Below are 12,945 nucleotides of genomic sequence, written 5' to 3' on the forward strand. Positions count from 1 at the left end.
AGGAAAGAAAGTTTCCAAAAGAATTCAGGAAAGTCAAAATAGGAAAGATTCAAAGTTAGTAAGTTTCCCCAATCAAAATAGGAAAGTTTCCCAATAATGAAATAGGAAAGTTTCTCCTTATCAAAACAGGAAAATTTCCTAAATGACTTATCCTTCTTAATCCACCGGTTTTAACTTCCTTTTTCACTTTTCCCTCTTTTATCTTTACAATCACAAAACATGTTTAAAATGACAAAGTTAAGAGAATAACATAACTAAATAAGGTAGGAAATACGTTAATATCGTAGCACTTTGTGCTCCTATCAACTGGGTTTATAGGAGCTGCTTTGCAATTTTTCAAGCTTAATTTCACGTGCGTGCAGCGAAGTTGCTTGCGTAATTCCGTTGTGATTCGTCGCGCGGTTATGTCATGAAAAACAAAATATATGGCTAGCCATATTCACCATATAGATATAAGCTATAAAAACTTTCAAAATTTGAAAGAAAAAGCTGAAAAGTTAAGCCGAAGGAAGCCAAGAATCAATGGCAGACGACAGCCGAAAGATTTGTTGCCGGAGGTTGTCGGACAATAGCGGCCAGGGAAGCAAGCGGACGGTGGCAGTGGTTGGACAGAGGATACGAGAGGCTCTTTTGGCTTTTAGGGTTTCGAAAAACAAATGGTGGGTTATTGGCTCTAGGGTTAGAACAAAGTGCATGATAAGGTAATGAAGAGTATGTGAATACGAGAATAAAGGTCTACTCATTCATTGATAGATTGGCCTTTATATAGGCATTACATAGAGAATCCCTGTAAATCAGGGATAAATATCTAAGAGATATTCCAGTCTAATAAGGAGAGGATTCAGTCAAGACATATCATCAAAGATAAGAATGTAAATTCCTTCAACATAGATTTTTTATTTTTTATTTTTTATCAAAGCACATTGTTTTAGATTGAAGTGAACTTGAAATTAAAATATTACACCTTATAACACTGACCAAATCCCACTACCAGAGAACATAATAATCGAAAAAAGTATAGCAAACCACATATATGATGAAGTATAAACAGTAGAGACAAAGAGAGATAGCAAGAGAATAGAGAATCATCATCTTAGTCATTGATAGCAGCCCTTTATATAGGGAATTACAAAGTACCAATATGGTAATCATAAAGAATACATAGTCCTATTCTAATTACATAACTTGTTGGCAAAAAGCCAATGCACACATAAGGAATATCCTAGAAGGATGCAGAATATCCTAGAACACTCCCCCTTGTGCCACGCGCTAGTATGCCGGTGGTGCTAATATGTCGCCTCGTTAAAAACCTCGTCAAGGAACAAAAACCCTGTGGGAAAAAAACTAAACCTTAATCGTAGGAGAAAAAGAATACAACGCACCCTTCACATTTGATAGTGACATGTATGTATGTGCTAGACTCCCCCTGAAGTTCGCACCTTCCCCTGATATTTACATCAATCATAGAGGTTTTCCTGATTCTTACTAATCACGGAAATTTCAATAACTTAAATTTGTTAATGGTCTTTAACATGTCTTCAAATGTGGCATTGGACAATGATTAACTAGATCATGTCGTATTGTCCTCAAACATGATTTTTTACACTTAGATCTTGAGGAGAAGGCCACTTGTGAACTCAAAACATATGTTCGTGCAAGAAATCAGATTTCCTCGCAGCATGACCTTCAGTTACTTGAACAGCCGTAACTTCCTCTAGGAAATACATATGAATGAACTGTAAACGTTTTTGGAAACTAGACTCATTTAGCTTTCCAACCGTATATTACTCACATTCTGGTTCATCAGGAGCTGTTCACAAAGTCCCGTCGAAGTTGACTGTTTTACCAAAATCAGATTCTCGGACAGATTCGTCCTACTTTACGAAAACGGTCATATCTCACTCAATATGATAGCTATGATCAAATGGTTCATGTCCCTGGAAAGTAGACACATAGAAATTTCCAATGGTACCAATTTCAGCATTTTACAGTGAGTGAGATTTCCTGTAGGTCACGTGGAAGTTGACCTACAAAACTTGGCAGATTCTGATTTCGCTTTTGATGTGTCTTTCATATGTAGAGATAGAATAAGCCTACCTTTCATACCATTAAGTATTGAAAAAGAAGTTACTGCCATTACATTGGTGTTGCGTGGGCACATAGCTACACTTAGCTTTACAACTTTTCATAGCGAATGAGACGTCAAGTCTTTCGTATTGTGTTGAGTACATTGATGCGTCTTATTGTACTTAGATGGGAACTCCATCTCTTAACACATATTTGTCATCTTTCTTAGACAAAACAATGGATATCTTTTTAGAGTAAAGACTTTGACTAATTATTGGAGTATATGTAGGCCTCACTTTCGTTAGAGCGCCTAAGACGATTAATGGAAAATCATCATTAATACAGTCATCGAGTGCCTTATCGAGACCGTGTCCTCCCAAGATCTTTTTCATTCTAACTTCGGATGTTGATACATATTGGCATCTCTTGATTCATTAAGAGTCCATGTAAATCCTGAATGAACACTCAAAGGCATAATTCACCATATCCCTTCCAAATCAAGTCGAGTCCATGTGCCTTTCAATACTTTTAGCAAACGCATGCTCCTGTGGTCTAGAGCCACTTGATTCAGATGAATGAAGTTCGTTTAAGATCTTCATGTATATCTCTAATCCCATAGAGATGTTATTATGACCACATTCATAGGCTGCATGTTTATTTATTTGGAAACTACCAAACTGACAAGTAGTGGAGTGCAATGACATCCATTACGAGAGCATATCTCATCGTAGTCGACCCAGTGCATGTCAGTGAGAGACCTTGCGCCATAAGGTGAGTCTAAGCTCTTGTTCTCACTACGCTATCTAATAAAGACATAGTTGATAGGTTTTAGTTTGCGGTGTCGACATCACCTACCCAAGGACCTATCTCTTTGTTAATGCTGGATCGCATCTTTTCATTAGGCCAATCAACTAAGTTAATATCCATCAACGAAGGGTGGTTCGATAGTAGACTTATTATCCCACGTCCTTATGTACACTAGTGTAATACTTGTAGAGATTGTAGAGATCTATATATGGATTGGATTTGACATTGAGGCGTCCCTCAATGATAATCACAATTCAGATTTCATGAGACGGATTTGAGTATCACTGATCAATGGATCAGGTTGTGCCAAGCTCGCTTTCTTCCTAGTACGAGAAAGTATCGAACCTAAGGGCCTCCCTCCTTTTGGGGAGCCACACGGCATTGTGACACCAATTTTGCCACTATATGGCATCACCATATCACCATCCATATTGATGGCGTTAAGACCAACTCCTTTTGGTCGAGCCATGTCCTCTTGATAGGACATCAATCCTTGCAGACATATTTGCAGCATGTGATCTAGTCACTTTAACACTTTAAGCATTTGGGATCAAGATGAGACTTAGTGGGGACAAACCACGACAATTCACATCGTTCCACTTGAACACTTGTGTCTTATCTCCCTTTAACGGTGGGAATATTGTCTCATCAAAGTGACAATCCGTAATTTAGCGGTGAATGAAATCGCTTGAAAAGGTTTTTACATATGAACATTATAGGTGGAGGTTCATATCCAACCTAAACTTATTCATCTCAAATGACCCATCATTGTGCGCAATAGCATTGCGATTTGGCATCTAGAAATAACATCTAGCTAAGCTCAAGGATTGGAGATCCGATTCAATCTTGTTTGAGCTCAAGGATTGCAATTTCGTGTCAATCCTCGTACACAGCCATAAGCTGTTCAATGATGGTGGGTCGTAGATGAATAGTAAAGCTGCATGCAAATATTGGATAGCCTCAAGACACAATAGAAAGATTGGTGCACATCAATAATGTTCGAGCGACAAGCTAAAGTTGCTTGGTCGTAGCCTCGGTGAGACCGTATTGCGTGTGAACATGGGGTACATGACACTTCAACTTATAGCCCGATAAACGTTTTTAAAGAATGGGTAGTGAGCTCGTAGAAGTATAAGCAGCATAAGCAGTAGATAATAGTGTAACAAGTGACCAGTGTGTTAACACTTCAACCAACACCATAAAGCATAAAAAGGCGTCTGCAAGTTGGTTGTATCTATTTACATAATTTGATGTAAGAATAGAATGTTCACTTTTGTGTCATTTAGCGTAGGAGGGTCTCACTCCTAATTTAGCTGAAGAATAGGCTCTCACTTCTAATTTAGCTGAGGGATTTTTGAAAGATTGGTGAATTTGGCGGTTAATAAGGTAGAATCCGACCGTTGGATTTTCCTTATTATTGTTCTAGAATGTTGAAATAAATGAAATAAGGCTGTGGTTAGAGTTTGGCGTGAATCCGATAAGCTTAACCCTAGAAAGGGTAGTGGGTTAGGTGGAAGAGTTTTGGGTTATATTTTTTAAGTATTATTTATTCTGAAATTGATGTGTGGTCCTAAGCATGGTTTTGTGCCAGGATTTGAGGAGACCTCACTTGAGTGGCGAATTGGATTTCGTCGGGCTTACGCCTGAAGTTGTGAGTGGACTTTTGTTTTAATTAAAAGCATGCGATACGTTATATTGTTGATCAGCTATTTTTTCTGCTGAAATTTATTACTTTCTTTGATATTTGGCAATTTTCATCTTTTAGAGAGTTACCGAAAATGAGATTTTTGGTGAATATGTATATTGGATGTTTATGAATATAGTATGTATATAAATGCTAGCTAGCCATACGTGCTTGGTCCGTCATGCTGAGGTAAAATTCTATTATGGCGTGATGTGAGTGTTAGACACAAGCGTCATAGCCCTATATGAAAACTACTTTCTTATCTGGTTCTTATAGGTTTTCATATAGGGAGTTCACACGTATATACACTCGTCCTCTTCGATCATAATGAGGAAAAATTCTATTATGGCGCGACGTGAGCATTAGACGCAACGCAAACGTCGTAACCTTGTATGAATTTCTATTTTTCTATTCTGTTCATAGAATTCGTATAAAGAGTCTGACGAGTGTAACTACATACATATATATATATTATTTTAGCCTGAGAGGCTTTATTTTATTAAGTTTGAAGACTAGCCGGAGTTAGTTATGTAATTGCCAATTGATGAGTTGAGAGCTTTTGAGCTGTCACATGCAGCATATTTTCTATGGAAATTTAAATTGGGAAAACATAAATATTTTTCATTAAATTCATTTTTGTCCACTCACTCTAACATTTTCAAATGTTTTCCCTTGGGCCATTCGTTTTAAAAATGCCCAGTATGCAGGTTAACATAGTTGAGGTCGGGCGTACATGGAGAAGAGGCATAGTCAATAGTATAGCTTCCGCTCATTTTTATATTTCTAGTTCCTTTCCTCTCAAATAGAGTTGCTCTGAACTGTGGTTGTTGGTTGTGAGTTTTTCTTTTTAAAGTTAGTAAATAATTTGAGAGATGTTGTGATTTGGAGGAGCACAAAGGCTCCAGGAGTTTAAGGTTGAATTTGGATTTTTAGAAGTGTATGCAGGTATTATTAGGAAGGGTTGTCCATTTTCAAGGGAGGTTATGCCGAATTTTTGGTAAACTTTCCTTGGAGGTGGTCCCCGCAGGATTTACTTCGGGTTTCAGGGTGAAATTCGGGGTGGGTCTTGACATTTAGGGTTCCACAACAACTCCCACACACATTTTTCTACTTATACACTTTCCAATCTCGGAAACTAACTTCCTCTGACCATAACTTTTTCATACGAAGTCCATTTTATGCATGCCGCGTGTCTACGAACTCGTATCGCCATGCTCTACAACTTCCGTGAAGAAAGTTTCTTGAGAAACCCAATGAATAAAAAGTCAACCTAAAGGTCAACCGAATAAAAAAAATATAAACTAGTATCTAAAATTCCGGGATATTACAATTCAAGCCTCATGCAATGAATTACTGCACCAGACATTCCAGAGAATTCTGGGGAGTTTTAACTCAAGATTTAAAGCAATAATTCACCACCGTTGGATCAGAAATTAATCAAGGGCTAGGAGAAGACCTAGGGTTTCGGCCAGACAGTATAAAAAGGAGTAAAGGAGCAAGACATTATCTATCACTTCTCACGCACAAACTTCTGCCCTAACTTCATAATAGCCTTCTCTCCATTGTTCTCGTTCCAAGACAGCAGAGCCTCCATCCATTGAAGCTTGGTCTACCTTGGTGTTCTTCAGAGCGTCACTTCGGAGAATAAAAAGTGTAACAATGCCTCAATCTCTCTTTTCTGTAGTATTTTCTTTTGTCAGATTTTTAGAACTTCTGCGTTTTGGATTGAGATTGTTGTTGAGAATATGGTTATATTAATTATCAGATTTATAAAGTTGTGTTTTTAAATTGTTTATGAGATTTACTTGACTTATTTTCGTGCCATTCTTGATGTTGAAAACTTGTGATCCGGTTTATGAATTACTAACTTCTGCAGGGTTGGTAGTGCCATCAATCTATGTTAAACTGGTAAGACAAACACAGATTGAATAAGTGGCGAAAGCTTAGATTCATGGAATGGGTCAAGTTTTGATCATGAGTTGTATGCGAACTGTTTAAGCGCTAAGATAAACTAGTTTACATGTTCGAATTCTTCTGTGAACTTAATGATTCATGTTATATGTTGTATGGTTGAGCTAAGTATTAACATGACATATTGCATGGAATTTTATGTGTTAAACCGCTAAGGCAAACATAGGATACTCAAGAAGATTTTTATAGGTTGCATGACCGCTACGGTGTGTAATTCTGAATTCGTTTCATCACTCTTGATTAGCGTGATTTTAAGTTATGTAGATTGAAGCAATCTGTTACATGATTTTATATGTTTGTGTGTGTTTGAAATCGATCACTTGTATATATTTTATTTTCTGTTTTAGTAGGAATGTAGAACAAACCTTTAAAACCCCCCCTTTTATCTATTGTACCATGTGTATATTAATACTTGTAAATACTTATAATTACTGATTCTTTAGTGTAACCGTGACTGCAGGAGTGCCCTTTAGGTCCCCGGATTGATCGAACCCTATTTGCCAATACTGCATTCTGATAACAAAAGGGTTTTTAAATTGTGAGCCTGGTAACGAGCACGTCAAGTTTTGGTGGTGCTTATCATACTGAGCTTTCATCCTTTGTTGAGCTTCCTGCAAATTTTCTTCACCAAAGCCAAAAGTTCATCCCTTGCTAGAAGCTGTGCATTAGCCTCAGCCATAACAGTAGAACCAAGTGAGATGGTTCTATGGATGGTGGATCCATACAGTGCCTCAAAGGGAGTCATTTTAAGGGCTGATTGTTAAGATGTGTTATACCACCATTTTGCCCAGGCTAAGACATGCACCTAGTTATGTGGTTTGTTTCCAATGACATACCTTAAATATTGCTCTAGTGTGCGATTGAGGTGTTTTGACTGACCATTTGTCTGAGGATGGTATGATGTTGATCTGTTCAACTTTGTTCCCTGCAGTTAGAAGAAGGCTTCTCAAAACAAGCTCATAAAGATGGGATCCCTGTCAGAGATGATGGAGTCTAGTACACCATGCAGTTGAAAGATTTTCACAACAAACACTTGTGCAACAAACACTTGGTGAGTTTATCAATGACCACCCATATGACTGTTTTGCCTTCTGACTTTGGCAATCCATCTATGATACTCCAAGCTTTCTCTGGCACATCAATTGGTTGAAGTATTGTTCAAAGCATTGTTCTTTCCCATCTTGTACTAAATAGTGTAGTCATATCCTACCAGCTTGATTAACCACTTTTGTTGAGCTGAGGAGGTGATTCTTTGTTTGAGGAAGTGCTCGATTGTCTTTTGGCCAGTGTGGATGGTAAAATGTTGTTCAAGGAGATAGGGTCGCCAATGTTGTATAGTTGTCACCACAGCCAACATCTCCTTGTCATAAACTGACAAAGCTAAATGTCTTTGGGATAACACCTTACCTCATGTATGCAATAGGATGACCACACTGAGAGAGCATTTCTCCTACACCTACATCCAAAGCATCACATTCAATGTTGAATTCTTTGGAAAAATCTGGTGTAGCCAACACAAGAGTAGACATGAGGGCTGCCTTCAGTTTCTCAAATGCCTGAACTGCAAGGTTTGTCCACTTGAAGCCTTCCTTCTTCAACATATTAGTAGGTGGTTTGGCAATGTTTGCAAAGTGTATAACAAATTTTCTGTAGTAACCAGCTAGTCCAAGGAAACCTCTCAAAGCCTTTAGAGTGTTTGGTAAGGGCCAGTTCTTAACACACTCAATCTTTGAAGGGTCCACAACAACTCCCTCATGTGATACAACATGTCCCAAAAATTCCACTTGAGCAGCTCCAAAACAACACTTGCTTTCCTTGATGCACAGAGAGTGTTGTCTCATTTTTTCAAACACCAACTCCAAAAGTCATAGGTGAGAGTCAAGGGATGGACTATAGATCAAGATGTCGACGAAAAACACAAGCACACTGTCAAGACCCACCCCGAATTTCACCCTGAAACCCGAAGTAAATCCTGCGGGGACCACCTCCAAGGAAAGTTTACCGAAAATTTGGCATAACCTTCCTTGAAAATGGACAACCCTTACCTGAAAAATCCAACTTAACACTTCTATAACCACACATCCATCCTCAACACCTGGAGCCTTCCTGCTCCCCAAGATCATCACATCTCCCAATAAATCAAAAGCTAAACTTCTGGAATTCCACAACCAATAACAAAGACAACATTAAATCACTAACTGGTTATCAGAGCATATCTAATACTGAAAGAATAATAATGAATAAAGATTAAGCCGAAGCAGCCTCTGACTATGCCTCGATTCCATGTACGCTCGACCTCAATTATACTTAGCCTGCAAACTGGGCATTTAAAACCAAAGGGCCCAGGGGAAAGTAATTTAAAAACGTTAGAGTGAGTGGACAGAATAATTTAAATAATTTAACAAATACTCAATTTAAATACTTTCCCACATTTCAACTTAAAAAACTTAGCTGCACGCAATATTTTATAAATCATATAACTTAAATCCATAAACCCATAAGAATGGACAAACCAGCCCCGCTGGTTAAATCAAATAAAGAAATCTCGTAAAAAGAGATAAACCAGCCCCGCTGGTTGATCAAATATATATTTGAGAAGAATAAAATAAGGGGAAGAGTTATCACCATGAAAAGGAGCCTCATAGGCTCGGGTCGGTGCCTCCCAGGCTATAATAGCGTCCCACGCTAAGCGCTCTACTCATTTATAGTGAGGACCGCTAATAACGGCTAGCTAACTAATAAATATAAATACCGATCGGTTGCCTCCCAGGCTAATATAGCATCCCACGCTACGCGCTCTACTCACATATGAAGAGGACCGCTAATAAGGCTATAATACGACTCACATATGATGAGGACCGCTAATAAGGTTAGTTAGCAATAATCAATATAAAAGCGACCCTATATTATGGTGACTAAAATCATACAAGAATCTTTTAATCCATGAAACTTCCCCAAGATCATACGAATGGTATGGTTCCCAACCGTACTTAAAAATCATCATAAGAAATTATAATAAACTCAATGACGTGTCTCACACGTCAAAATATTCTCAAAACCATATCATAAGCGAGATTTAATTAACCAGTAAAAATCATAATTAATATCTCAAACCAAAATACTCGTTAAAACATTCTCAAGGTCAAGATCGATATTCCGGCCACCAATAATTTCGAAAATTAAAAATAGCAAACTACCGAAAATCCCATTTTCGGAAATCTTTTATAAATCTCAAAGTCCACCAATAAAACCATTTTAATGAAATCCGGAATTTATAAAAATATCCAAACTCAAATATCAAATTAGTAATCCGAGCTCAAATCCATAAATCATGACTCATAATTAATAAATGCTTCAATCTCAAATACTTTCCAAGATCATTTCATAAGCCGAAATTATAATATAAGCTCGGAAAATAAATTAACAAATTATAAAATCTTGCATGCAAATTTATTTAAACCCAAAATGTCCACTCACAAATTTAGGCATAAGCCCGACGATAACCGCATCGCCACTCAAGCGAGGTTCCCTTTGCATCCTTGCACAATAACCATGCTTAGAACCAAACTTCAATTCCAGAAAATAAATACGTAAATAAAAACATCTAACTCTTTTCCGTTGAACCCACTACTCTTAATAGGGTTAAACTCGCCGGATTCACACCAAACTCCACCGCAACCTTAATTCATCAATTCTAACATTCTATAATAAATACCAAGGAAATCCAACGGCCGGATTTTCATTCTAATAACCGGCAAAATCCTTAATTTTTTAAAAATCCCAAACCTTATCAAAACTCCTCCAAAAATTCCAAACTATACTTCATTAGACTCCTCTCATTATAACAAACCCAAAAACCTGAAAAACAACCTCCAAGTGGCGGCGCCGCCGCCTGCTCCGCGGGCAGCCGTACTCCGGCGGCGTCCATTGCCTCCCAAAATTTAACAAAATAATCCTCTCATCAAGCACAACAACTTTCATAACTAACACTTAGTCCAATTCTAAGCTTAACTAGGGTAATTGAATCAAAACATCCAAAAATCCCCCAATTCAAACCCTAGCCCGAAAATCCTCCTACACACTTCGAATTGGATCATTACCTTCTATGGAAATGTTACACACGGAGAGCACTTCCAAATGGGACTAAAATCACCGGAGATGGTGGCCGGAGGAACGAGTTCCGGCGTCGAGACTCCACCACGTAGCCGGAGCTTCCGATAGCTCTTCCTCCCTCACGGCGGCGCTAGGGCGGCTCCCACCAGTCCAAGAAGAGAGCTGGGTCGACGGCCCACCGTTTGGGACCGGTGCGGTGGTCTCTGGTGGCCGGACGTGGCCGGACAACGGCGGACGATGCTGGGAAAGTTTCTGGCAGGAGAGAGAGCTCGAGGAAGGCTCGGGAGAGAGAGAGAAGAGAGAGAGAAAGAGAATGTGGGTGTTGGGCTTCTCCACACCCGGTCCAACACTTAAAACACCCATAAAATAAAACCCAATAAAAATATACCCCTTACCAACTAATGTTTACCCTTTTAATTGATAACTTTCTCATGCAAACTTTGAATTTAACGCATAGCATGTCTACGAACTCGTATTAACATCCTCTACGACTTTCATGAAGGAAGTTTTCCCAAATTCCAAACGGAAGAAAAAGTCAACTTTTGGAGTCTTAAAATAGTAAACGATTACTTAAAACGGTAAAAGACCAAAATAATACTAAAATAAATAACCGTAAAATAACTTAAGAACCGGGGTATGACACTAAAGGTAGCTCACTCTCTTCTCTCTCTTCTCTCTCCCGAGCTCCCCCGAACTCTCACCTTCTCCAGCCGAGTTCTCCCTCATCCTGCCACCAAACCAGACGCCACCGGTCCCGTTCGACTCCCACAGCTGCCTTCTCCATTTCTGGAGCAGTCTCACCCGCCGTCTCGCCGCCTTGAAGCCGCCACGAAGCGGCAGAGCTGCTGCTGTCCCGTCGGAAAGCCGGTGATTTCGACGCTGATTCCGGCCAAGTTTAGGTGAGTCTTGCTCCCCTCTCTCTTCTAGGGATGTTCATGCCTCTTTGGTGACCTAAAGAGCTAGTTTGGGCGCCGGATTTGCAGGTTTGGGTTTGATTTCAGGTTTACTGTTTTCGGGGAAGTTTCCGACCGGTTCCAGCCAAAATTGGTTTAAGCCTCAGATATGAAAGTTGTTCCCCTTGCTTCAAGCTTCAACATTGATGTTGAGAGTTTTCTCAAATTCAAAAGTTTATGGTGGCGCATGGGGCCCACTCGCCGCCGCCTGTGGCGGCACGTGGCAGCGCGTTTGGCAGTGGTTGTGGCTTAGGTTGTCATGTTTTAGCTAGCTCTTGTTGTTGTGAGCTTGTTGAGATGTAGAATTTCTAGGTTGTGAGCAAGGTTTACATGTTAGGACTTTAAGTTTAAGCTTAGGCTTGTGTGAGGTTGTTGAGTTTGTGATTTGGAATGTAGGAGCCGTTTTTGGCAGTTGCAGGAGGTGTAGTTTTGGGTGATCGAGGACCTTGGAAGGTCTTGAAGAAGAGTGGCCCACCTTGGGCAAACCTTCGGATTTTAGTTTTGGGTTGTTAAATTGGATGACCTTAGAAGGTTGTCATTCCTTGGACTAAGGTTTAGTTTAAGAGTGTTTGATATCCTATAGTACTTGGTTACTGATAAGACGTATTTGCACACGCATCAATTAACCCTGTCAACAAATCAATCGTAGTATAAAGCAAGCAGGGATCGTTCTAAACCGGGGATCCAACTACAGGGTAGATCCACTAACCTAATATAAATGTCGAAATAAGCATATAGGGTTTAAAGGTTTGATGATTTCGGAATAGACATTGGAAATAAATCCTAAATTACCTCTATACATATTTACATGTGATCAACCAACAATCATGCAAACACAACCAAACAACCATGCAAGAACAAAGAAGACGATCTCTAATCTCAATTAAGTCCACACCGTGAGCAAATACACAACCTAAATTTGATATGCACATAAGTTCCTACGTGGTTCCTATGACATAGACATACTTTGAATTAGACTACGGGTTTCATTCAACATCGTGACACAAACAAAGCTCGGCTACGTGCTCTACTTATAGGTCACACACATAAACTAATCATGCAATTACGTATCACATAAAGAATCGATGTGTTTAAGCACAAGTCCAAATCAAACATAGGTAGAAAATCGGTGAAATAACAAAGACAATGCAACTTATCAACTTACTTGTATCAAAGTCGAACCTTGGATGATTAACATATGCAACATCAACTACTTGTATCAATTACACATGAAAATAGAAGAATACACCGAAAATACTTAAAGTACATAGGACATAAAACTCACGGCATAAAACCTAAAATCATTGATCATAAATCGTAAACTTCAATTCAAAACATGGCTCAAAAGTA

The 12,945-nt window shown here is 38.9% G+C and overlaps 1 pseudogene; it reads right to left on the bottom strand.

Annotated features, from left to right (window-relative positions):
* The window catches only part of LOC101300287, a 28,949-nt pseudogene that overhangs the window by 8,938 nt on the left and 7,066 nt on the right, over nucleotides 1-12,945 (bottom strand).

The sequence above is a fragment of the Fragaria vesca genome, linkage group LG1 (assembly GCF_000184155.1).
Source record: "Fragaria vesca subsp. vesca linkage group LG1, FraVesHawaii_1.0, whole genome shotgun sequence".
Taxonomy (NCBI): Eukaryota; Viridiplantae; Streptophyta; class Magnoliopsida; order Rosales; family Rosaceae; genus Fragaria; species Fragaria vesca.